This window comes from Astyanax mexicanus, chromosome 4, assembly GCF_023375975.1.
Source record: "Astyanax mexicanus isolate ESR-SI-001 chromosome 4, AstMex3_surface, whole genome shotgun sequence".
Taxonomy (NCBI): Eukaryota; Metazoa; Chordata; class Actinopteri; order Characiformes; family Acestrorhamphidae; genus Astyanax; species Astyanax mexicanus.
Genome location: NC_064411.1, coordinates 17,944,856 through 17,968,865, shown reverse-complemented (window position 1 = coordinate 17,968,865; position 24,010 = coordinate 17,944,856). Strand labels below are relative to the sequence as shown.

Genomic DNA, 24,010 nt, shown 5'->3' with positions numbered 1-24,010 from the left:
TCAATAACCCAGCAGCACAGATACCTCTTTTCCACCAACAAAGTGCTGGTGCTGGAGCCGGTTCCGGTTCCTGCGAACCTTTTAAGAACCGGCCCGTGTTTCCACTTCTTTAAGGAGTTACTCACCATGGCTGCCATGGCTGGATTACCTTGAGTGCTTGCTGCTGGGTTTAGTCTGCTTTTCCCATTTGGGCCAGTATTAATTGGTTCTTTTGATCAGTTTATATTTATTAACTTAATATTTGACTTTTGCTGGATATTTGCTGTTGTGGAAGCTTTGTTTTGCCTTGTGCAGACAATTGTTTGGTTCACACAATGGATCATGTGGCTGAAGCTTCCCTCCAAACAATATTGGATGCAATTAAGCAGTTTAAAACTGAAATGACTGCTCACTTTGACTCAAAGACTGAGACCATTCAAACAGGACTTCAAAATATTCAAGGATCTTTGAATTCATTGTGTGAGCAAATTTCTGAGCTTGAACAAAGGGTGAGTTCGAATGAAGACAATGTTGATGATTTGACTAAACGTGTACAAACTCTTGAAAAAGAAAATGCCTACTTGAAAGACAAAGTGGAAGATGCAGAGAATAGAAACCGGTCATCCAACCTTCGCTTTATTGGTGTTCCAGAGAAAAGTGAAGGAAGAGATATGATTGTGTTCATGAACAAGATGATTCCATTGCTTCTGGGATGTGAAAACTTTTCCACTATGCCGGTTATTGAAAGGGCTCACCGCACTCCTATTTTTGGCTCCAATGCTCAATCTGCTCCTAGACCCATCTTGGTTAAGTTCTTGCATTTCCAGGACAAAGTAAAGATCCTACGTCTGGCAAGGGCAAAAGGGGTGCTAACCTACAGCGGCACCCGCATTCATATTTACCCTGATTTCAGTGCTGGTTTGGTCAAGAAACGCCGAGAGTTTGATGCTGTCAAGAAGATCCTCCGTGCTGCTGATATTAAATACTCTTTGCTGTACCCCTGTACACTGAGAGTCACAGTGGATGGAAAGCCAAAACTATTCCGTTGCCCTGAAGAAGCTGACCTTTTTGTCAAAACTTTACCGTCATCTCCTCTGATCTAGTGAGTAAATCATTAGGCAAATTGCTTGTCTTTTGATTTTGTTTGTCTGGACAAAAGTCTGTCACCTATGAATGGACATTGCATTGTTACCTGGCTTTGTTTAAGTGCATTTAAATTTTTTATATATTATTCATATGTTTGTTGATTTTTCTATCTATTTATTTATAATATGAATGAAAAGGCCCTTCTCTTTTTTCTTTGTTTTTTCTTTTTTATTTATGTGCAGACTAAACCTGCTGTTGCTCACTCTTTTTTTTTTTCTTATTATTTTACTTCATAGGCATGTGTGTCTGTGTGTGTGTGTATTTGTGTGCGTGTGTCTGTGTGCGTGTGTCTGTGTGTGTGTGTCTGTGTGTTGCTCTTCTTTCCTCCATCATCTTCCTTTCAAACTCAACTTTATATTTTTTGCTATTTAAGTAGGTACAATTGAATTAGTCAAAGGATTGAAGGTTATTCATTTAAATATTAGGAGCCTTGTTTCAAAAATTGATCTTCTTAGAGCCTGGATAAACTTCTATAAACCAGATATTGTCACTATTTCTGAAACATGGTTGCATAGCAATATGTCTGATAATGATATAAAAATAGATCATTTTGTTTTATATAGAGCTGATAGGGCATCTAGAGGAGGTGGAGTTGCTACTTATGTTTCTTCAAGATTGATTTCTGTGCGTGTTGCTCCTAAAGTAGAGCCAGCGCACTTTGAATGTTTGTTTATTCATATTAATTTTCATGATAAGAAACACTTAATTATTGGTAATATCTATAGACCTCCTAATGCTCCAATTGACTCTACTAAGTGTATTTTGTCAACTATTAATTCTCTTGAGAGGCACAGTGAAATGATCATTTTGGGAGACTTTAATAGAAACTGGCTGGACCGTTCATCTTCTAAAGATAGACATCTATTTGGTAGTGTAAATCTGACGCAGTTAATTAATCAACCCACTAGGGTGGTCAACCAGTCTTCTTCTTTAATTGACTGGATACTGGTGACTAACCCAGAAAGAATAATTAAATCTGGTGTTATGTCAGATTGTTTGAGTGATCATTCGATCATATTCTGTGTATGGAAAATTAAAACTCCACGCTCTCCTCCTAGGTATATTAGATTGAGACAGAATAAGAATATGAATGTTGATAATTTTATTCAAGATATAATTAATGTTAATTGGAATCGATTCCAGTTAATTCCTTTTGTAGATGAAGCATGGGATTTCTTTTACTCTGAAGTTGTTAACGTGATTGATAAACATGCTCCTTTGAAAACAATCAGAGTTAAAGGTAGACATCTACCATGGATTAGTTCACATCTTATTAGTCTTTTTAAACAAAGGGATAAAGCCTGGGCCAAATATCGCTTGTCTAAAGATTGTGCTGATTGGGAAACGTATAGATGTTTGAGGAATTTGTGTAAGACAAAAACAAGGAATGCCAAATCTAACTATTATAAAGAGAACCTTTCTCAGGATTTTAATAATCCTAAGCAGTTTTGGAGACAGTTGAATCAGGTTTTAAATAAAACTGATAAAAGCTTCATAAACGAGATAAGATTTAATGATAAAACTATTTCTGATCCTTTACAAATTGCTCAGGCTTTTAATCAGTACTTTTCTTCTATTTGTGGTCCCCAATATCCAAAATCTTATTGTCTGGCAAATGTTTTAAAATCTGATACTCTAAATAGTTCATTTTCGTTTACTAATATTTTGCCCACTGATGTATTTCAAGCGATATCTGAGCTGAAAGTAGGTTGTTGTGCTGGTCCTGATGGATTGGAAACCAAGTTCATTAAAATAGTTGCTCACATAATAATGTATCCCCTTGCCGACTTATTTAACTTGTCCCTGTTATCATGTTCAGTTCCTCAAATCTGGAAATGCGCTAGAGTTACTCCTCTTTTTAAAAGCGGAGATCAATCTGACTTAAATAATTATCGGCCAATTTCTATTATTTGTGTTATAGCTAAAATTTTTGAGAAACTCATCTTTAATCAATTATCTGAGTATATTAATAAGTTTAATATTTTATCTTTATCTCAGTCTGGTTTTAGATCTAATTATTCCACTATTACAGCTCTCATAAAATTTTCTAACGATGTGTTCTCATCTTTTGATAAAAGTCAATATACAGGTGCAATCTTTATTGATCTATCTAAAGCCTTTGATATGGTTGATCATTATCTTCTTTTGGATAAGCTTTATTCTATTGGTCTAAGTCAAAATGCTTTACTATGGTTTAGTGCTTATCTTCATAATAGACGTCAGTGTGTGGTCTTTCAGGGAAGTCAATCTGACTATTTAATAGTTGATAAAGGTGTTCCTCAAGGTTCCATTTTGGGACCCCTGCTTTTTTCTATTTTTATTAATGACTTGCCTCAGATTTGCTCACAATGTTCTGTTCACTTATATGCGGATGATACTGTTATTTATGTTTCTAATTCGGATTTGTTACAAATTCAGAATTCATTACAGTCTGAGTTTAATTTGGTCCAAAATTGGCTCTATGATAATAAACTTATATTGAATAAGAAGAAGTCTTGTTGCATGTTGTTTGGTATGCAGCATGGTTCTCCTAATTTAAGGGATCTACATATTTATTTTGATGATGGATCACCTCTTGAAAAAGTTGATTCATTTAAATATCTTGGTCTTTGGGTTGACTCTGAATTTTCCTTTAAACCCCATGTTGACTATATTATTAAAAAAACATATGGTTGTTTGAGTTCACTTTATCGAGCAATTAATTGTTTTACGTTTCATATTAGAAAAAGATTGGTTTCTCAATTAATTTTACCTATTATTGATTATGCTGATATAGTTTATATGAACACCTCTGAAATTCACTTAAGACCTCTTAATGTTGTGTTTAACTCTTTGTGTAGGTTTGTTTTGAGATGTCCATATAGAACTCATCACTGATTTTTTATGTTCGAATCAATTAATTGGTTGCAACCTAAATCTAGAAGACAATATCACTGGGTACAGTTTATTTTTAAATGTATTTATTTGGATTGTCCACCCTACTTAAAACAGTTTTTTGTTCTATTTAAATCTTCTTAATCTCTTCGGCATATGCAATATCCTTTTTTCTTTGTTCCTAGAATCTCTAAAGAAGTAGGGCGAAGGTCTTTTAATTACAAAGCTCCTTCTGACTGGAATAATCTTCCTTTTTCTTTAAAAAATTAACTTCACTTCACTGCTTCAGGAAATGTTTATTTTCTTATCTTAAAACTACGTGTTTATGTTTTTAATTTATTTATTTATATATATTTTTCTGTTGTTTGTATTGGTATTAAAATAAAAGTACCGATTGATGTTATATTTGTTATATATGCAATGTTATATTTTTTTTCATCTTAAAACAACTCTGTTTCTTAATTGTTTTCAGTTATCTGTATTGGAATATTATAAGTATAGAGTGATGTAATTTGATAAGTTGAGTTCTGGTGGAAAGTGAGCTGTATATGTATGTGCAATGTATGTTTAGTGTGTAAATGTTTTTTTTTTTTTTTTTGCTTGTTTGTTTTGTGTATGTATTTATAGGACCCCCTTGAAAATGAGATGTCACATCTCAAGGGGCTATCCTTTCAATAAATTCAACATCAATAATATTTTAGATACGTTAGCAGAGCAATTTCAGCAGAAGTAACTTAATTGTGTTTAATTTAGTATAAAAGAGGAGAGAACAGAGCACATGTACACACATGGACAAAATTGTTGGTACCCCGAGGTTAATGAAAGAAAAACCCACAATGGTCACAGAACTAACTTGAATCTGACAAAAGTAATAATAAATAAAAATGCTATGAAAATGAACATATGAAAGTCAGATATTGCTTTTCAGCCATGCTTCAACAGAAGTATATAAAATATATATAAAAATCTCAAGAAACAGGCCTGAGCAGACATGATGGCACCCTTAACTTAATATTTTGTTGCACAACCTTTTAAGGTAATCACTGCAATTAAATGATTCCTGCAGCTCTCAGCAGGTATTTTGGTCCACTCCTCATGAGTTAACTGCTCCTGCTGCCTCAGGTTTGAAAGAGCCTTTTCCAGACGGCTCCATGTTTCAGCTCCTTCCAAAGATGCTCAATAGGATTTAGGTCAGGACTCATAGAAGCACTTCAGAATAGTCTAATGTTTTCCTCTGAGCCATTCTTGGGTGTTTTTAGCTGTGTTTTGGGTCATTATCCTGTTGCAAGACCCATGACCTGCGACTGAGACCAAGCTTTCTGACACTGAGCAGCACATTTCTCTCTAGAATCTCTTGATAGTCTTGAGATTTCATTGTACCCTGAACAGATTCAAGACCCCCTGTACCAGGTGCAGCAAAGCACCATGTTTCACAGTAGGGACAGTGTTCTTTTCCTCATATGCTTCATTTTTCTGTCTTTAAACATAGAGCTGATGTGCCTTGACAAAAAGTTCCAGAAGCTTTGTGGCTTCTCAACATGTAGGTTAGGAATTTCCAGTCTGGCTTTTTAATGTTTTGTTTTCAACAATGGTGTCCTCCTTGGTCGTCTCCCATTAAGTTCACTTTGGCCCAAACAGTGATGGTGTGATCTGACACTGATGCTCCTCAAGCTTAAAGTTCACCTTTAATCTCTTTAGAAGTTTTTCTGGGCTCTTTTGTTACCTTTCGTATTATCCGTCTCTTTGATTTGTCATCAATTTTCCTCCTGCGGCCACGTCCAGGGAGGTTAGCTACAGTCCTGTGGATGTTACATTTCTGAATAATATGTGAACTGTAGTCACAGGAAATTCAAGCTGCTTAAAAATGCTTAAAAAAATAACCTTTAACTTTAACATGCTTTTAATTTAATTAAATTTTCTCCTGAAACAACTCTTTCCTTCACTTCCTCTGGTCCATGTTGAGTGTGGTACACACCACTTCACCAAACAGCACAGTGACTACCTGTAGCCATATATATATATACAGTGTTGGGAAGTAACGGATTACATGTAACGGCGTTACGTAATCAGATTACAAATTATAAGTAACTGTAATCCGTTACAGTTACTGCTTCAGTAAGTGGTAATCAGATTACAGTTACTCTGCTAAAATAAAAGGGTTACATTGCGGTACTTTCCTATTTTTGCTCTTCCAATCCAACACTGACAAAACGCAAATAACATTTTGCGGTGAATACGCTCTGATATGACAGGGAAGGAGGGGCAGCGGCTCACAGCGGCTCCACGCTCACACAACGAGACGAAATTAACTGACATTTTGGTCAACGAATAAAAACGAGACGAAAATGTTTGGCAGGGACGAAATCCAATCAGAACTGATTTAGGTCTGTGAAAGGTAGGGACCAGTTAGGAAGAGATCCAATCACTGCTACTTTAGCGAAGGTGGAGTACCCGCCTCTCCTGCAGCAGCGCCGCGCGGAATTAAACTGTCGTTACGGAGCTCGACTGGAAGTTAACTCCACAGTGTTCAGCAGGGAGAGAGAGAGAGAGGGCCGATATATTTCTCTTTTGACGTCGCGAAAAACAAGATAACGTGTAAACCGCGTGGAGCGACTCCATCTCCGGTAAAAACACCACTAATCTTTCAGCTTCTGCAGACCAGAGTCACACAGATCTCCATGCAGAGATCAGCGTTTTAATGCTGATGTTATTTCATGAGCTGATGTGTTTAACTCGGCAGTGCACTAAAACACAGAACTGATACAGAACCCTAACTCATTAAGATCAGATCATCTGCTTAGTCTCACAGTGGGAAAGATATAGCTAGTGTTAAATCAGCAGCAGGTCAGAAAGGAACTCAATAATATAACGAAAATAAAACAATAAAATAAGTGAATCTATGAACCCAAAAGTCTGTGTAAAGTTCCTTACAGCACTTTCTCATAAGTTTCTCACTTTAACTCATGAAGTCTCTCTGTACATCCTGAGAGCATCTCTACAGGACAGTGTGTGAATGTGTGTTCATTTATAGACTGTAGCTACAGTAGGTGTGCTGTTAGTGCTGGAGATAAAACTAGATCCTTTAAAAGTTTTTGCATCTACAGCTCTGTTTAAACTATAATTTAACTATTCAGATGTTTTATGACCTGATTTCTAGAGCAAAATTTTAAATGTAAAATATGTATAGTCACACACCTACAATAATAATAGTAATAATAATAATAATAATAATATACATTAAATCATATATAAATATATTTCACTTTCAAACATTAACAATATTACTCAATTGGCTATTAAACATTTCATTTCGTATACGTGTAGAGTTAATAATTCAAGGGAACTGATGAAAAAGCATTTACATTTACACCCTTTACATTTTAGTCGACTAAATTTACTGTAATTTTAGTCGACTATATTCTTATGACATTAAGTCGACTAAAACTAAAAACATTTCAGATGACTAAATTGTGACTAAAACTAAATACTATTTTCGTCACAAGACTATGACTAAGACTAAATCAAAATTTGTTGTCAAAATTAACACTGGAAGCAAACCTGCAAATAGATAGCTTACAGTTGTTGTTACATTGTTTGGTTTTAAATGGTTTTATCATCAATTTATAGAAGTGTTTTATAAAATTGTTTGATGAAATGGTTTCATAAGTATTTTTATAGAGTGATTGAAAAGGCTGTTTTATTTGTTTATCTATTTGTTACATTCATTCAGGCTTAAAAAAATGACAATATTTAAAGTAATCCAAAGTAATCAGATTACGTTACTCACTTGAAGTAATGTAACTGATTACGTTACAAATTACATTTTGAGTGATGTAATCAGTAATCTGTAAGGGATTACATTTTAAAAGTAACCTTCCCAACACTGTATATATATATATATATATATATATATATATATATATATATATATATATATATATATATATATATATAGACCCACTGATTGATTACAAGATTTAGACACCTGTGATGCTAATTATTGGACACACCTTGATTTAACATGTGCCTTTAGTCACATTATTTTCAAAGGTACCATCATTTTTGTCCAGGCCTGTTTAATGAGTTTACTTTTTAAAACAATTATGTTGAAGCACAGTTGAAAATCAATGTCAGATTTTCATTTATTTATTTTCATAGAATTTTTATTTAGTATTACTTTTGTCAAATTCAAGTTATTTCTGTGACCATTGTGGGTTTTTCATTCACGCTTCATTTTCCTCCAAATCTCTCTCTCTCTCTCCCCCATGCTCTCACACACAGACACAAACACACACACACACACACACACACACACACAGCTGAAGGCATGTTTTCTCGTTCCATTCTGTTAAAGGTGGAATATGGAGCTACTCTAGTGTTTATTTCCTCCATTAAAGCTATCAGTTAAAATCAGTTACTCAGCACATTAAAATATTCTCATTTATATTGACATTAGCATCAAAACAAAGAATAATCTAGTCTGCCAGACACAACACACTGTCCAATGATTGTTGTCCCTTCACAGAATATTGTTGTGATTAATACAATTAATGTTTTTATTTGATTGATATAACTTATATAAATATAATTTAGTTTTGCTTTTCTAACACTGATGCTTTTATTCAAGGATATCTGGTAGGTCACATGGTGCACTGTTCCATATTTGGAGGTGTGAGTTTAATGTTTAAATATTGAATATATTGTTTTGATTAATATATTTAATAAGCAAATCTTACGATCATTTAAGAATTGCAGTTTATTACAATATAATACTTTTCTAAACATTTTTTTGAATAATGCAAAATACAGTTTTTTGTTCCAGACTAACTTCTTCATAACCGTCCCAGAAGTGTCCCGAAGCTTTCTGTCAGCTGTCCCAAACTGAAAAACGCTCGTCTAATAAATATACATATTTTAATTTCTTTAACAATACTGTTGAATATATTTGTGTTTGTTATGATGTCACAATGTCATCACCTGATTAGATCATATTTACTATATGTATTTTATAGATCTGTGACTAGTTAATAACATGTATTGGTAAGAGCTACACAATTACACAATTATACTGTATTATAAACTAAAAGGTATATTTTATACTGAACTCTAACAGAGATACAGATCAGAACAGAATAGAACAAGTCTTTCTGTGAGAAGCTTCATTCCACAGCTTTAATAACAAACCCAATCACTTTCATCTGATCTATATAAATGCAGCACATCAGGATTTCCTCATTTCTAATGCTAATGTAAACCCAGACAGCGTGTGGTAAAATCCGAGACGGATCCTCACAATGGATCTGGTACAGAGTTCACTTTCACTACAGACAAATCCGATCCGGATTTTGATCAAATCGTCACATTTCTGTTCAAAAATCTGGACCAGATCCTCTTACCACCATCCTGAACCAGAGCAGCTCTGTTCTGGTTATTGAACCTCGCCAGCTGCAAACAGCTCAGCAACCACCCCTATACCATAGCAACCACCATAGCAACAACATAAGATCACTACAGAAACCACCTAATACTGTTACTGTGCCAGAATTAAACATATTTACACTCTACACTACAATATGGAATAATAAGTATTAATATTAACTATTAGATATTAAAGGCAGATCTTTACTTTAAATACAGATTAGAAACACATTCTACTATAAGAATAACAGGCTGGTTTGTTAAGCGTTTCTCTGTGTTTAAGAGAACTCTGTTCGTAATAGTTTAAAACTGTAAAACATGCAGATCACAGCTCCTGGATTAGAGCTGAAATCATTAAAATATAAAACTACTTTACATTAGGGCTGGGCGATATGGAAAAAAGTCTTATCACGATATAGTTTTCCATATCAGCCGATATCGATATGTATCACAATATAAATCAAATAAGTCTGTTACACTTAAAGGTTTCTTTTTACTCATAAGTGAGAGAATATGGGAGTTATGACCAAAATCACTAGAAGACTCAGAGCCTTGTGGACAGACACTAGGATATCCACATCTTGCCAGGTGGGCACAAGGTGCTCAGACAGCTTTTACATTTAAGTCATTATACATCCACACAGGTTCGGAACCCAAACCCCCCCCCCCCCCCCCCCCCCCACATGTTTGGCCCTTAAGACAAGTACAAGGGGACAAATATATAAACTCTAAAAAAAATCAGACCCTTTACATTATTTGTCTGTTTAATTTAAATTCCCATAGCACTTCTAAAACTATATTTAATCAAGGGATTATTCCCCTCCCTGAATGCAGGCAGCTACATAAAGCAAAATACAAGAGTAATATCAGTGTTCATTTTGACAGGTGGTTTTGATGTAGTTAAAGTCTTAATCTTTTGACTAAAATGTATAATAGTTTTAATTACATTCTAGTCTATCGAATATTATTAATTTTAGTCAAGTTTTAGTCGATGAAAACAAACATTTTAGTCTAGTTTTAGTCTAATAAATTTTGGTCATATAAAAAGTATGTATTACATATGTTTTACTGTTTTTCGATTTTATATTTGTTGTTATTTTGAGATTATGTACTGCTAATGTTTATTAAAATAATAGCTTGACTAGCTTGAATAAAAACTTGACTTTATTCCTTCCACCTCCATTACAGGTCACTTGCTTTAAAATATTTAAATAATGCTAACGTTTAAATATTTTAAAGCAAGTGACCTGTAATGGAGGTGGAAGGAATAAAGTCAAGTTTCTGAAATGATCCACTTCTCCTGCAGTACAGATTTATACTAACATTACTGGCTTTCAGTAGACTAGACTTACATTACTTAACAAGTGTATTTAAAACTCATCCAGTTCAGTAACAGCAATGTTTAGTTCCGTTCAAATACAGCTACACAGATTATATAATCTTCTGTATTTAGTAAAATATCCAGCACAACAGCCTCTACCTGTTAAAAACTAAAAACACAAAGTAATCAGAGACAGAGGAGAAACAGAGACAGGAGAATTCTGCCCTCAGGGTTTTCTAACAGAAACCCTCGTGCTGAAGTTAACGTTAATTTACACGGAAAGTGGTAAAGCGTGCTGCCCGATCGCGTGCTACACCTGTTCGCAGCGCAGCTTAAACGGGAAATAGAAAATAAAGTTTATCGAATCCTATCACCCAGCTTATCAGTGTAATCGAGGAAAATATATATCGCGATACATATCGATAACATTTTAACGCCCAGCACTACTTTACATATTCACCCATCACTTAATTTACTCACTTTAGGACAGGAAGTCCTCCTCCACTGCTGAACATTGGAGGATGATGCATGGACCAATCACTCTTCATAGACACTCCACTGGGGGCTGGAGATGCTGCTCTCTTCCTCCTGTAAACAGATCTTAATGATGATCCATGACGAGAGTAAAGTGTGGAGTAATGTGACGTAACAATGTCATCACCTGATTAGATCATATTTACTATATGTATTTTATAGATCTGTGATTAGTTAATAACATGTATTGGTAAGAGCTACACAATTACACAATTATACTGTATTATAAACTAAAAGGTATATTTTTATGCTGAACTCTAACAGAGATACAGATCAGAACAGAATAGAACAAGTCTTTCTGTAATAACAAACCCAATCACTTCCATCTGATCTATATAAATGCAGCACATCAGGATTTCCTCATTTCTAATGCTAATGTAAACTCAGACAGTGTGTGGTAAAATCCGAGACGGATGCTCACAATGGATCTGGTTCAGAGTTCACTTTCACTACAGACAAATCCGATCCAGATTTTGAGCAAATCGTCACATTTATGTTAAAAAATATGGACGATATTTTTAACATAAATATGCAACCACCCCATACCATAGCAACCACCTAGCAACAGCATAATATCACTACAGCAACCACCTAATACTGTTACTGTGCCAGAAAAAACATATTATTTATAATAACAATTAGATATTAAAGTCAGATATGTACATTAAATACAGATTAGAAACACATTCTACTATAAGAATAACTGGCTGGTTTGTTAAGCATTTCTCTGTGTTTAAATACAGCACAGGGTTCTGACTCTGGTCCAGGAGAAACTCTGTTCTCAATATTTTAAAACTGTAAAATATGCAGATCACAGCTCCAGGATTAGAGCTGCAACCATTACAATACAAAACTACTTTACATATTAAACCCATCACTTAATTTACTCACTTTAGGACAGGAGGTCCTCCTCCACTGCAGGAGTTCTGAAGATCCATCATTTACTCTTCTTCATTCACACACAGCTGAACACTGCCGACACCGACCCCTGAGAACAGATCAGCCGTTACAATAAAACCTTTATTCTTACAATAATGACATTATCATCAGAACTGCATTAAACAAAACCTGATAAACTAACAAAACAAACCAAACAGAGAACGATACATAACAGTGTGATTTACCCTCATTACACATTATTCTACAGATTACAGAAACATTTACTGTTATTATAATGATTATAATTTAATTATTATTAGTAATATTACTACACATTATAAATATACACACTGTTCTATTATTATTATTATTATTATTATTATTATTATGTTACTGAATCAGAATAGAGAGATTATTTAAGTATAATATAAAACAGCAGGATTAAAAACACTAACACACCACGTGATCTTGAGCTCCGTTGCTCCCCCTGCTGGTTGAACAGCGCTACTGCATATAAACACGCCTTTATAGCAGCTCCGTGTTTTTATTTCCCCAACAGATCAAAGTCCACATTAAGCAGTAATGCGCTTTAAACAGCATAAACTACACTGTGATCAATAAATATCAATCTATATCTGCGCATTTCTCTTCAGTTTACAGCATTATTGATCTGTTACAGCTGATTGTTCTCCAGCCGGTCTGATCTAGACCAGGTCCAGGTCTGATCCAGGCCCGGTTCAGATCTCCATGATGATCCTGGTTCTTCCAGTGGAATCGGACACTGAGCTGAGCTTAAAGAACCGGTTCTGGATCTGAGGAACCTTTAGAACCGGTTCTGACTTTAAGCTACACGGTTCTGTTCTACATTCTCTTCAGTTCTGAACTTACCGAGTGAATCCGGACTTCTGTCCTCTTCTAATGGCGGAGACTGGACTTACTTTCACGTCCTCCTTTACCTGCGTCTCACCTGCCTCTCTCTAAGCCCCGCCCTCTCACTCTCTCAGAGCGAATAGGCACTGGGTGGGCGGAGCTTCTGTTGGTTATTTGCTATTGTCAGCCAATCATATCACAGGGCTGAATGAAAGGTTTGAATATTCATGAGCCTTAAGTTTCTCCCACACAGCTGTAAACCCCCAGTTTTCAGACCGGTGTTCTGCCGAGTTCTGCTACCCGTCCAAAAGTGCTCCTCCATGCCACTGCGCATACTACGACCCACATCTCATAATGTTTTATAGTGTTTCATGATGATTCTGTTTTCCATGACTGCATTAAACCGCCTGAGCTCACTGTCATTATTTGCTTAAGGTTTACATAAAAGTAAATCTCAATTAAACAAATAATAATAAATAATAATAAACAATTTTTAATTGTAACAAGTTTCTAATCACCTCTTTTTACCTTAACTTCACAAAGATACAGTGATTTAGGCTATTCAGTTATACTACCTACACTCCTGCCAAGAGAATGTTCTAATATGGTGATTTTTTTGTATTTTTACCTTTAAATATACACTAGGGTAGCACAGTTCGGCAAGGTAGCACAATTCGACAGAGCACCTGCTGCTCTGTAAATATCACTGCAGTGTAAAATTCACTGCTTCAACAGAAGAAGAAGAAGAAGAAGAAGAAGAAGAAGAAGAAGAGCAGTATAACTGATCTCCTCTGAGCTGATCTGAACAGGGTTTGAAAATTTAACTTACTGTATTTATGGAGGCTCATCATCATTTGCTGTTCATTACACAGTCTCAGTGAACAGCTCTCATTTACATATAAATACACCTTATTTATGTATCATTGTTTGTGTTATAATTATTATAATTATAAATGCAGTTATTTTAGCTAACACTTTCACTATTCAATTAAAAAAGAGTAATAAAACAGTAAAATTGATTGGAATATCAGTGTGTATATGAGGACCTGTATAAACCTTATTCTGAATAATGATCCTTATTTATTTATTCCCAAAACTTCTGTTCTGTTCAAACCCAGCAGCACTAAATCATTTTATTTACCACTTAAATACAAATTCAGACGCATTAAACAGCTAAACAATGTCTTCTTTATTATATCTGAACTGTTGTGTTAATCCTCCAGCCTGATGCTTCATATAAACTACCTAGCACTGAGTCTTGTGAAGCAGTTGTGTGTTAAATCCACCCTGTTCACTCTGTAACACAAGCACCCGTCCACCTGACCCTCTATTTCTGTATACATATATTACTGTGAAAATTCTGATTCAACATGCCATCATATTAATAATGCACTCTGTGTATTGAATATTGGAGTAAAATAAATTATATTGGGCAGATATAATCTGCTTCTGATAGATATTGTATTTGGACCAATGATAAATATTTTTAACAGGACAATTTTAAAATCATAATAAAAGTATCTCTTGTAACTGTTCAAACATTAAGAAAGTTGTGTACACATACATTCATATTAAAATTTAAATTAAGTGATCATCCAGACAAATTCTCATTGACCTTACAAAAGATCATGTGTAATTAATATTAAAATGAATTAATTTTCCTAAACAAGTTCTTAGCTGGGTGACATATATATACATTTCCAATTAATTTATTTATAATAGTAACTGCTATTATAAAATATACTATATTGTGCATGATATTCACATTATATTTTAACACTTAAAATAAGAATTAAAGTAAATGTATATATACATGGGTGTGTAAGTAAAGCTCTTCTTGCTGTAAGAAAGGAGCATTGCCTCCATCTAGTGTCATTAAGATGTTCTGCATGTTATATAAATAATCTCTGGCGTGTTTGTGCTTCTAATAATGATATAAAACATTATGTGTTAAAGAACATATTCTTCTATAAAATCTCTGCAGGCCCTATTTACTATAATAAGAACAGAAACATTCACCAAGACTGGCCGATTGGCTAGATTTGGGGGTTTTATATAAATTAAACTCTCAAATAAATTCAAGTTTCAAACATTCTGATTCCACAATTAAACCACACCAACATTAAAAAAATATCAAATATTCGATGACTTGCTGTAGATGGGGAGTTCCTTCCTGATATTAAATGCAGGTATCTGGAAGACTAAAACTAATATTGATCTATTCAATAACTTATAAAGACTTTAAATCAATTACATCCATTATACAGCACAAGATGAAATTCAGAATTATAATTATCTTTATCCATTTGAAATATTTGATATAAAAGGAAACAATAGCAATAGCTTGAAAGACAGAACTGTATAGCTAATTATAAAAAAATATATCCGCTTTTATTTCCGACTGAGAGAGACTGTAGAGAAAAGAATATATGAATTATACGAAACAGTGAAGGTGTGAGTATTGTTAAAAAAAAACTAAACTTTGGTTTAAAAACTGTGTAAATAAACGTTAAATCTGTTAGCTAGTGAACGCTAACAAACAATTAAACTGGGATCCTAAACTGATGTAAAATTTGAGGATAATTTACTCTTACTGAGGCAAATTAGCTTAAAACAGATTTGAAGAACTGTTAGAATGGTGGCAATTAGTTTCTCCAAACCGTTTAAAAACCTTTTTTGTCACAGAAAACAGAAAATAAATGCTCTTTCTCCTCAGAAACTTTGGGTAGGAAGCTAGCTAATTTAGCTTTTTCCTAACTGACCAAAAATTAGCCTTTAATTATACTAATTTAATCTAAATTTGTTTAATCTCATAAATTTATCCATAAATTATTCGTTCTTTTCTCAGTTTATTAAACAGTATAAGAGAAACAGAGCTAATTCACTGCTAACTCTGTTAGCTGCTAACAGGCTAATGTTGACAGGAATCTGAATCAAAGCCTCATAAAGAGCAGGTGAGGGAAGCGCTAATATAAACTACTGCTTTAATAATAATACGACCTACAGAGGTTTTACAGAAGGATCTGTTCTTTAGAACATAATGTTTTATATCATTATTAGAAGCACAAACACGCCAGAGATTATTATATAAAAGGCAGAACATTTTAATGACACTAGATGGAGGCAGCGCTCCTTTCCTCCAATCAAGAAGAATTAAACACAGCTTATTTTACCGGATAATTAATACAGTTTTTCATCCTGTAATATGGTTATGGAAGTGGAAGTGGTGGTGTACTTTTAGACTCACCAGTAGGGGAAAGTAGTGCTCCGTTCTTTAGAGAAGGGTCTGTCTGCAGAGCCGCGGATTTAATCCAGCAGATTCAAACCAGCAGTTTCAGGTCAGTGGCATTCTGCGCATGCGTTGATACTTGCTTCAGGTTTTCTTAGCGATTGTTATACTGGAGAAAAAGTTAAACAGCACAAATATGTTCTCTATACAAATCCCAGAATGTATTATGTTTGATTACTGTGGAATGTTTATCTTCTCAATGATCTGAATTTAAATTAGCTCAGTTTATTGCAGGCCAGGCTCAAAAATTGAGCTCAATCAGTTATTAATTTAATCCCTGAAAATATTTTATTTCCAAGGATTACTGCACATGTTTATCTCTGTAAAACCCTGGAGGAGTACTTTCAATCTATTAGTGTTCCAACACTACAAAGCTGTACAGCTCAGTACATCAGAGTGAAATCAGCTCAATTTATTGCAGGGTCTGAAACTGAGCTCAATCATTCATTATGTTCATCCCTGACAAAGCTTTTATTTCCAATCATAACTGCAGTTGTAATGCCTGATGTGTGTTCCTAATTATACATAAAACTTAATTACATTTCATATGGTTACAGTGGTATAAAAAGGTTTGGGCACTTTTGATACTTTTCAAGATTTTCCTTTATAAATTACTGGTTGTTCAGATCAGCAGTTTCAGTTAAATATATCATATTCATAGTTTTTCCCTATAGAAGAAGGGACATCAGAAATGTTCAGTATCTGTAAATTTAAGGCTAAATAAATAAGTAGTAAGTACAGATAAGATAGATTTAAGCAGTTAGTTAATTAGCTTTTGGGGAGAAAGTCAGGTTTGATTGGGGGAGAGTGAAGGAAATCCACCATGCTCTGTGCTGTGTACAGAGTACAGTGTGAGCTGTTCCACCAAACGGACACTAGAGTGTAGTATGGGAGCATCAGGATCCAGCCTGAACATACGCTGTCCTCCAGTGTCTGTGTGCTGCAATTTGCAGAAATCATCATACCCATGTCCAGTTCAGTTTCCCCTGTTTTGTTTAAAGAGGCACTAAACCCTAAACCAATGATTTTTTCATTAATAGGTGAAATCTGTTCATCTGAAGTAATAAAACACACCAGTCCTGCCTAAAACTTTTATGAGAGTTTCCTAACCTGTAAAAACACTGAGGATATGTCCATGTACTTTGGTACGCGGACACTTACAATATGCATATCAATCAATCAAACAATAATACCTCCCTCTGGTGATATCTAGCTATCTCCATCTCACGGCTATCAGAGTCACACTGTTCAGCCCATTTAGCTACCTCTTCTGCCCCGCCCCTTAAACCATACATCACCCAGTGCCCCTCCCAAACTACCCCTTCCATTTTTTAAACAAAATGTATGTATTAGTTTTCAATTATAAATGTGTTATTACAAGTTTACCATATTCTACTGAGAATGTCCTGCCTAGAATTTGTCCCACTGCGCTGGCCAGATTCCAACCTACCAGCAAAACGTCTTCAGCAATCGGTCCGATTCACGCTCGCCGGCTCGGCTTAAGTCCATTTTGAATGACTGCCCGGATCTTGCCCGAGTGAATAGTGCCGATTGCGGCATAATTATTGATTATTAATAAAAAATTAAACCCAACGCTACTTATTAATGATTACTAATTGTTACGTGCCCCTTGTAAGATGGTGGCTGGGGTATGAGAGGTACAAGTTAGGCAGTAACATGAGTGTGTGTTGATAAATGGAAGTGAGGAGACAGACAGACAAGTTGAATTCCTTTGAGATTTTTACTCAGAATAAGATTTTCTTTTACAAATCAGCAGTACTTAAAACATACCAGTTGTTAAAAGGCATGTAGCAGTACAGATTTGTTTAAAGAAGAAGTTAAAACTCAGAAACCATCCTTCTGGGTGGACCATGGATGGTGCCAAAGGAAAGAAATAAAGAAAAACAACTTACCTACCTAACCAACAAAATAACCTAACAAAAATATACAAATGTGGCACCCACCCCTTACCTAGTGTGTCTATACACAGTTTTACCTACGGTGATGTAATGTATAGGCGCCTTTCCTTGCCTGTCCATGCCAGGGTGGTTAGAGAAAACAGAACGGAATAAAAAGTTACAGCTACAGATAAGAACACTGGAGGCTAAAAGTCAGGCTAAACAAACAGAGGCAATCCGCATAATCCTCATAAGAGTTTCAGTATACTCAGTATAAATCTCAGTCAGTCTCAGTATTAAAAAAAAACTACATAGTACCATTAAGCCTCTCACAAACACATAGGCTGCGTCCAGAAACTTTTGCTACTCCTCCTTTCCTACTCCTCCTCTCCTACCCCGGAAGAAGGTGGAGGAATCGAGGAGAGGAGAGGAGGAGGAGGAATGGAGGGAAGGAGCTGTAATTGGGGAAATGGGACAGCTGATCCCTTTTAGATAGGATGTTGACTACCGTTGAACTGAGCCAATCACAACGCTCACTTTCAGCACGTTTCAGAACATTACTATCACACAGCCAAAAATTCAGATATTCCAATAAAATCCTGAGTACTCCCAGCCGCATTTTAGGCCGCATCTCTGACCAGTGACTCTGGCAGCCCTGTCTGACCTCAGCCTTATGAGGGATTCAGTTCCTCATCAGTCCCTAAGTTAAAATAAATAAGTAAATAAATGAATTAATTAAAATTATATATATATATATATATATATATATATTATAAATAATATATGTTTTTATATGTATAACATGATACACATAGGGTCATAAATATAGTTTTACTGAGCATACAGTTTATCTAAACTATAAATTATATCACTGCTTTACTGGCTGTTTAATTAGATAAGGAACCTTCCCCATTTTCGCGTGCTCTGTGGGCGTGGATGCAGTGATGTCATTGGAAAATCCTTGAAAGTCTTCCGGAGTAGGATACACTGATGTAACCTCCGTTGGAAGCCTACTACAGGTGGATTTTAAGCGGCTTCTTTTGTTTCCTACGGTAATCGGACAGGCGGTAAGATGGCCTCACGAAATCAGTTTCCGGGTCACGGAGGAGAGGAGGAGGATCGGTAGGAAAAAGGAGACACTTTTGGGGTTTCTGGACGCAGCCAAAGCCTCCTCCATTAGTCCACACATGGAGGTATTTAAACAGGAAGCAACACCCCTTCCTGGTGAGCCACTCCTCCCATTGGTGGATCTGGTCAGCTGATCCTCAGCATGTCTCCCATTGGCTGGCAGAACTCTGGACAGTGCAGGATAGGAGTAGAGTAGAAAGAAAATAGAAAGAAAACAAAAAAAAAAAACACAAAAAAAAGATATACATGCCCTTGTGGCATGTAACACTAATAATCACACCCAACACCCATTGATCCTTATTATTTACTATTAATAAATACACCCAATTCAGTTGCACCTTATTATTGTTTACTAATAATAAATCGCACCCAACACCCATTACTCATTACCCATTAATAACTAGTGTTGGGAAAATCGCACTACCCCTTACTGTGCTGTCTCCAGTGCATTCCCACTGGATTCTTTTGATGGAAGCCCGAAGTAGAGATAAAGTATAGAGAGACAGGATACTTGATTATCAGCAAAATAAGAATTTATTAAAGCAGGGATCCCTGGGAAAATCTTCCAAAATCAAGAAAGAGTTCCAAGAATATTTCACAGACAAAAGCATTTAAACACAAAACCCCTCCCTCACAAGTGTGAAGACACCCGGCCTGAGGCCCCAAGAAATGATTTTAACTGATTCGTTACCAATACTTGTTTGTGTAAAATTGTATCAAGTATATGTTCTCTTGCTAGCATTGCTTAACCCAAATTCGTGTCGTTGCCATGATAATTTGGGTATCTACTCACCCAGCTGCGTCCTAAAAGTTACTTTTAATTGAATAGAGGAGTTATCACCATCAGCTTGGTGGCTCCGGCCAGCTGCCTTCTCACCTGTTACATTAGCAGAACACACAGTACCCTTTACACAAACACAATGAGCCTTTTTACTGGAAAGTTATGCTTCTGCTACTGCTACTTTAAGTCACAACATATCTCTGATAGTTATTAGAAAACATTGAGCACAGATTTTATTAAAGCAATTTAATGTTAGAACGTCCCATTATACAAGACAATGTAACAAAGAGTTTCACTGGCAGGCCCTGTTTTGTAAGAAGCTACTGGCCCTGGTAGGATATGCGACCGTTATATAGTCCCATGCTTATAGAGTTTGGGATATGTACCACATTTCCCTCTCTATCTTTCCTGAGCTTAACTTTATAACGTCTTACACCGTACCTGATCCACCAATTTATGGACTGGCTGTAAAACCTCACAGAACCTCTGGAGATAACATTCCACGTCTGCATCAGCCACACGCCCAGTCCAAAACTTGTCCACTAGAGCAGAGGAGATCATCTCCCACTCTCTCCAAAAGCCATTTCCACCAGTTGTATTAAAGACTTGAGAAAAACGCTGCATTCTGCTCTCTTGATGAAAGATTAATTCAAATTATGGCCTGGTTTTAACTTTTTATGAGATTGTTTGTTTTAAAAGCTCATAAAAGAGACAAAATAAGAGTGACAAATAATGCTCCAAGCAGCGAGGCTTGAAGAGCTAAACTTCCTCAGTTTTACTCAGCCTCTTCCGCTCATGATGCAGGTCAGATGTATTTGCTGAACAAAACTGAAATGTATAGGTTTAAATAGTGTAGTTTTGGGTGACTGTGTAACGCGGGGATGAGACGGGAGGCGGACGTTTAAACGGGTAAGACATGGTTTTAATAAATAACAAATAGCAAATAAACACGTAAACAAACAGGAAAATAACGAATATAAATATGTACATAAACAAACAAACAAGGAGTAACGATAAACAGAATATAACAAAACATGGCTAGGGATATATACAGGGGTAACTACATAAATATATACAAAATAAACAAAGAAACAAACAGGAACTAAGCGTGACTAGAAAATAAACGTGAACACAACTAACAAGAAATAAACAAGAGCGTATAAATGCAAAAACCAAGAAACGAGGGATAACAATAACTAAGCGAGACTAAACGACAGAGGAAGGTGCAAAGACCGACAGCAAACATTAACCAAGGGAGACTATTAATAGCAACATGAAACACAGAACACCTGGGAAGGGGCGGAGTTACAAATTAGACACACGTAATGGAAAATAACAGTGGAAACACCGGGGAAACAGAGGGAAACCTGGCGAGGGCGTAACAGAAGCCCCTCCTTAAACGCGCAGCTCCCGAGGCGCGTAAAAACGAACCCCGGGGGCCGGCGGCGGGGAGAGGCCGGGAAAAACAAAAGACGAGACCGGGGACTTGACATGAGGCAACACAGGAGACTGGACAGAAGACGTGACAGGAGACTGGACATAGAAAGGAGACTGAACCGAGGACGTGACTGGAGACTGGACATTGGGCGAGACAGGAGACTGGACGGGGAACTGGACAGGGGACGGTGACTGGACATGAGACATGACTGGTGACTGGACAGGACTAGACATGGGAACGGGAACAAAAACATTAACAGGAACAGACACGAAGACGGTGACAGGAACAGGCACAGAAAAACCAGACAAGACAGGAACTGGAACATAGACAGACACGGGGACCAGAACAGGAAGTGACATGGGGACCAGAACAACTTGGGGATGCCCAGGACTGGCTAAAGTCTGAGGGGAAGTTCGTGGAGCCAGCCTGGGCAAAGTTCTTGGGCTGGGATCCGGGGGCCTTGGGGCAGACCTGGGCACACGAGGCTTGGGGCAAAACTTAGTCCTGGGCGCCGGGATAGGCGTGGGTGTAGTGACGGGCCTCGCTGGCGACGCGACGGCTTGGGCAGCAGAAGCTGGTGCTGCGGCGACTCGGGCAGCAGGAGCTGGCGGTGCGGCCTCTCGGACAGTAGACACTGGCGGTGCGGCATCTCGGGCAGCAGGAGCTGACGGCGCGGCGACTTGAGCAGCTGGGGCTGGCGGCGTGGTCGGTGCTGGAGCGGTAGGCACCACAGGGACATGGACGGTGGGCACTGCTGGCTTCGGTACATGGGCAGTGGACACCGCTGGCACAGGAACATGGACGGTGGGCACTGCTGGCTTTGGCACATGGGCAGTGGACACCGCTGGCACAGGAACATGGACGGTGGGCACCGCTGGCATCGGCACATGGGCGGTGGGCACCGCTGGCACAGGAACATGGACGGTGTCTGGCACCGCTGGCATCATAGCAGGAGCGGTGGGCACCGCTGGCATCGTAGCATGGGCGGTGGGCACCGCTGGCACAGGAACATAGGCGGTGGGCACCGCTGGCATCGTAGCATGGGCGGTGGGCACCGCTGGCACAGGAACATTGGCGGTGGGCACCGCTGGCACAGGAACATTGGCGGTGGGCACCGCTGGCACAGGAACATTGGCGGTGGGCACCGCTGGCACAGGAACATTGGCGGTGGGCACCGCTGGCACAGGAACATTGGCGGTGGGCACCGCTGGCACAGGAACATTGGCGGTGGCGGGCACCGCTGACACAGGAACACTCACATGAACTGACTTGGACCTTTGGGCTGTAGATGTCTGTGTGACGACTCGGGCTGCTGAAGACTGCACGGAGACTTGACCTAATTTCACCGCAGCGTATTCAGGTTCCGGGGTGGCAGTAGCAGTACAGTGTAGCGCCGTTGTCATGGGAACCCCGGAGCGAAGATCTGCTGCCGCTACGGGTGACTGGAAGCGCTGCTCGGCGGCCGCCGTGGAAGCTGGGTTTGCAGCCGTAGAAGATGCGAGCGCCGTAGCAGCCAGAGAAACTTGACCCGTGGAATTAGGAGATGCTAACTGCGTTAGCCGCGTAGCCGTGGGGATGCCTGGAGCTGCAGTCGCTGGAGATGCTAACTGCGTTAGCCGCGTAGCCATGGGGATGCCTGGAGCTTCAGCCGCTGGAGATGCTAACTGCGTTAGCCGCGTAGCCGTGGAAATACCTGGAGCTGCAGCCGCTGGAGAAGCTAGCTGGTTAGCCTCAGAAGCTAGCTGCGGAGCCGACGAGGTGGAGCGCGCCCTGGGAGGCGGGTGGAGGATAGCCTCCGCAAGCGGCGGCAAGCGGGCTCTCGTCGGAGGGTAGAACTCGTCCTCCGAACTGGACGCGGCTGCGAGGAGGTCCACGTAATCCCAGAAATAGTCCTCACAGTCCGCGTTTCTGCCCGCCTTGCCTACCTCGCGGTTCGGAGCGAGGCCGATGGCCCCAACCGTTAGCCCCCCCCCCAAGAAAATCCTCCGATTTTTGGGACCTCTTAGAACGCCCAGCCCGAGGCCTTCTCCGGCCTCGAGGCCTCGGATTTTCCTGCGCCGAGGTCCCAAAGGGGGCATGACGGATGGCCAGCCCGGATCCAACCCAAGGGTTTCCCGCATAAACGTCCATGTTGTGGTCGGTCTTTATGTAACGCGGGGATGAGACGGGAGGCGGACGTTTAAACGGGTAAGACATGGTTTTAATAAATAACAAATAGCAAATAAACACGTAAACAAACAGGAAAATAACGAATATAAATATGTACATAAACAAACAAACAAGGAGTAACGATAAACAGAATATAACAAAACACGGCTAGGGATATATACAGGGGTAACTACATAAATATATACAAAATAAACAAAGAAACAAACAGGAACTAAGCGTGACTAGAAAATAAACGTGAACACAACTAACAAGAAATAAACAAGAGCGTATAAATGCAAAAACCAAG

At 37.9% G+C, this 24,010-nt stretch overlaps 2 protein-coding genes across 2 annotated transcripts in view; one reads left to right on the top strand and one right to left on the bottom strand.

Annotated features, from left to right (window-relative positions):
• Positions 1-13,087, bottom strand: part of LOC125801385 (zinc finger protein 239-like) — a 187,417-nt gene extending 174,330 nt beyond the window's left edge. The window contains exon 1 of the mRNA XM_049478019.1: positions 13,040-13,087. The gene's annotated coding sequence lies outside the window, so the exon portion shown is untranslated. The remainder of the gene's footprint in view (positions 1-13,039) is intronic.
• The window catches only part of LOC111196146 (NACHT, LRR and PYD domains-containing protein 12-like), a 355,160-nt gene that overhangs the window by 19,016 nt on the left and 312,134 nt on the right, over positions 1-24,010 (top strand). The gene's annotated exons all lie outside the window — the stretch shown is intronic.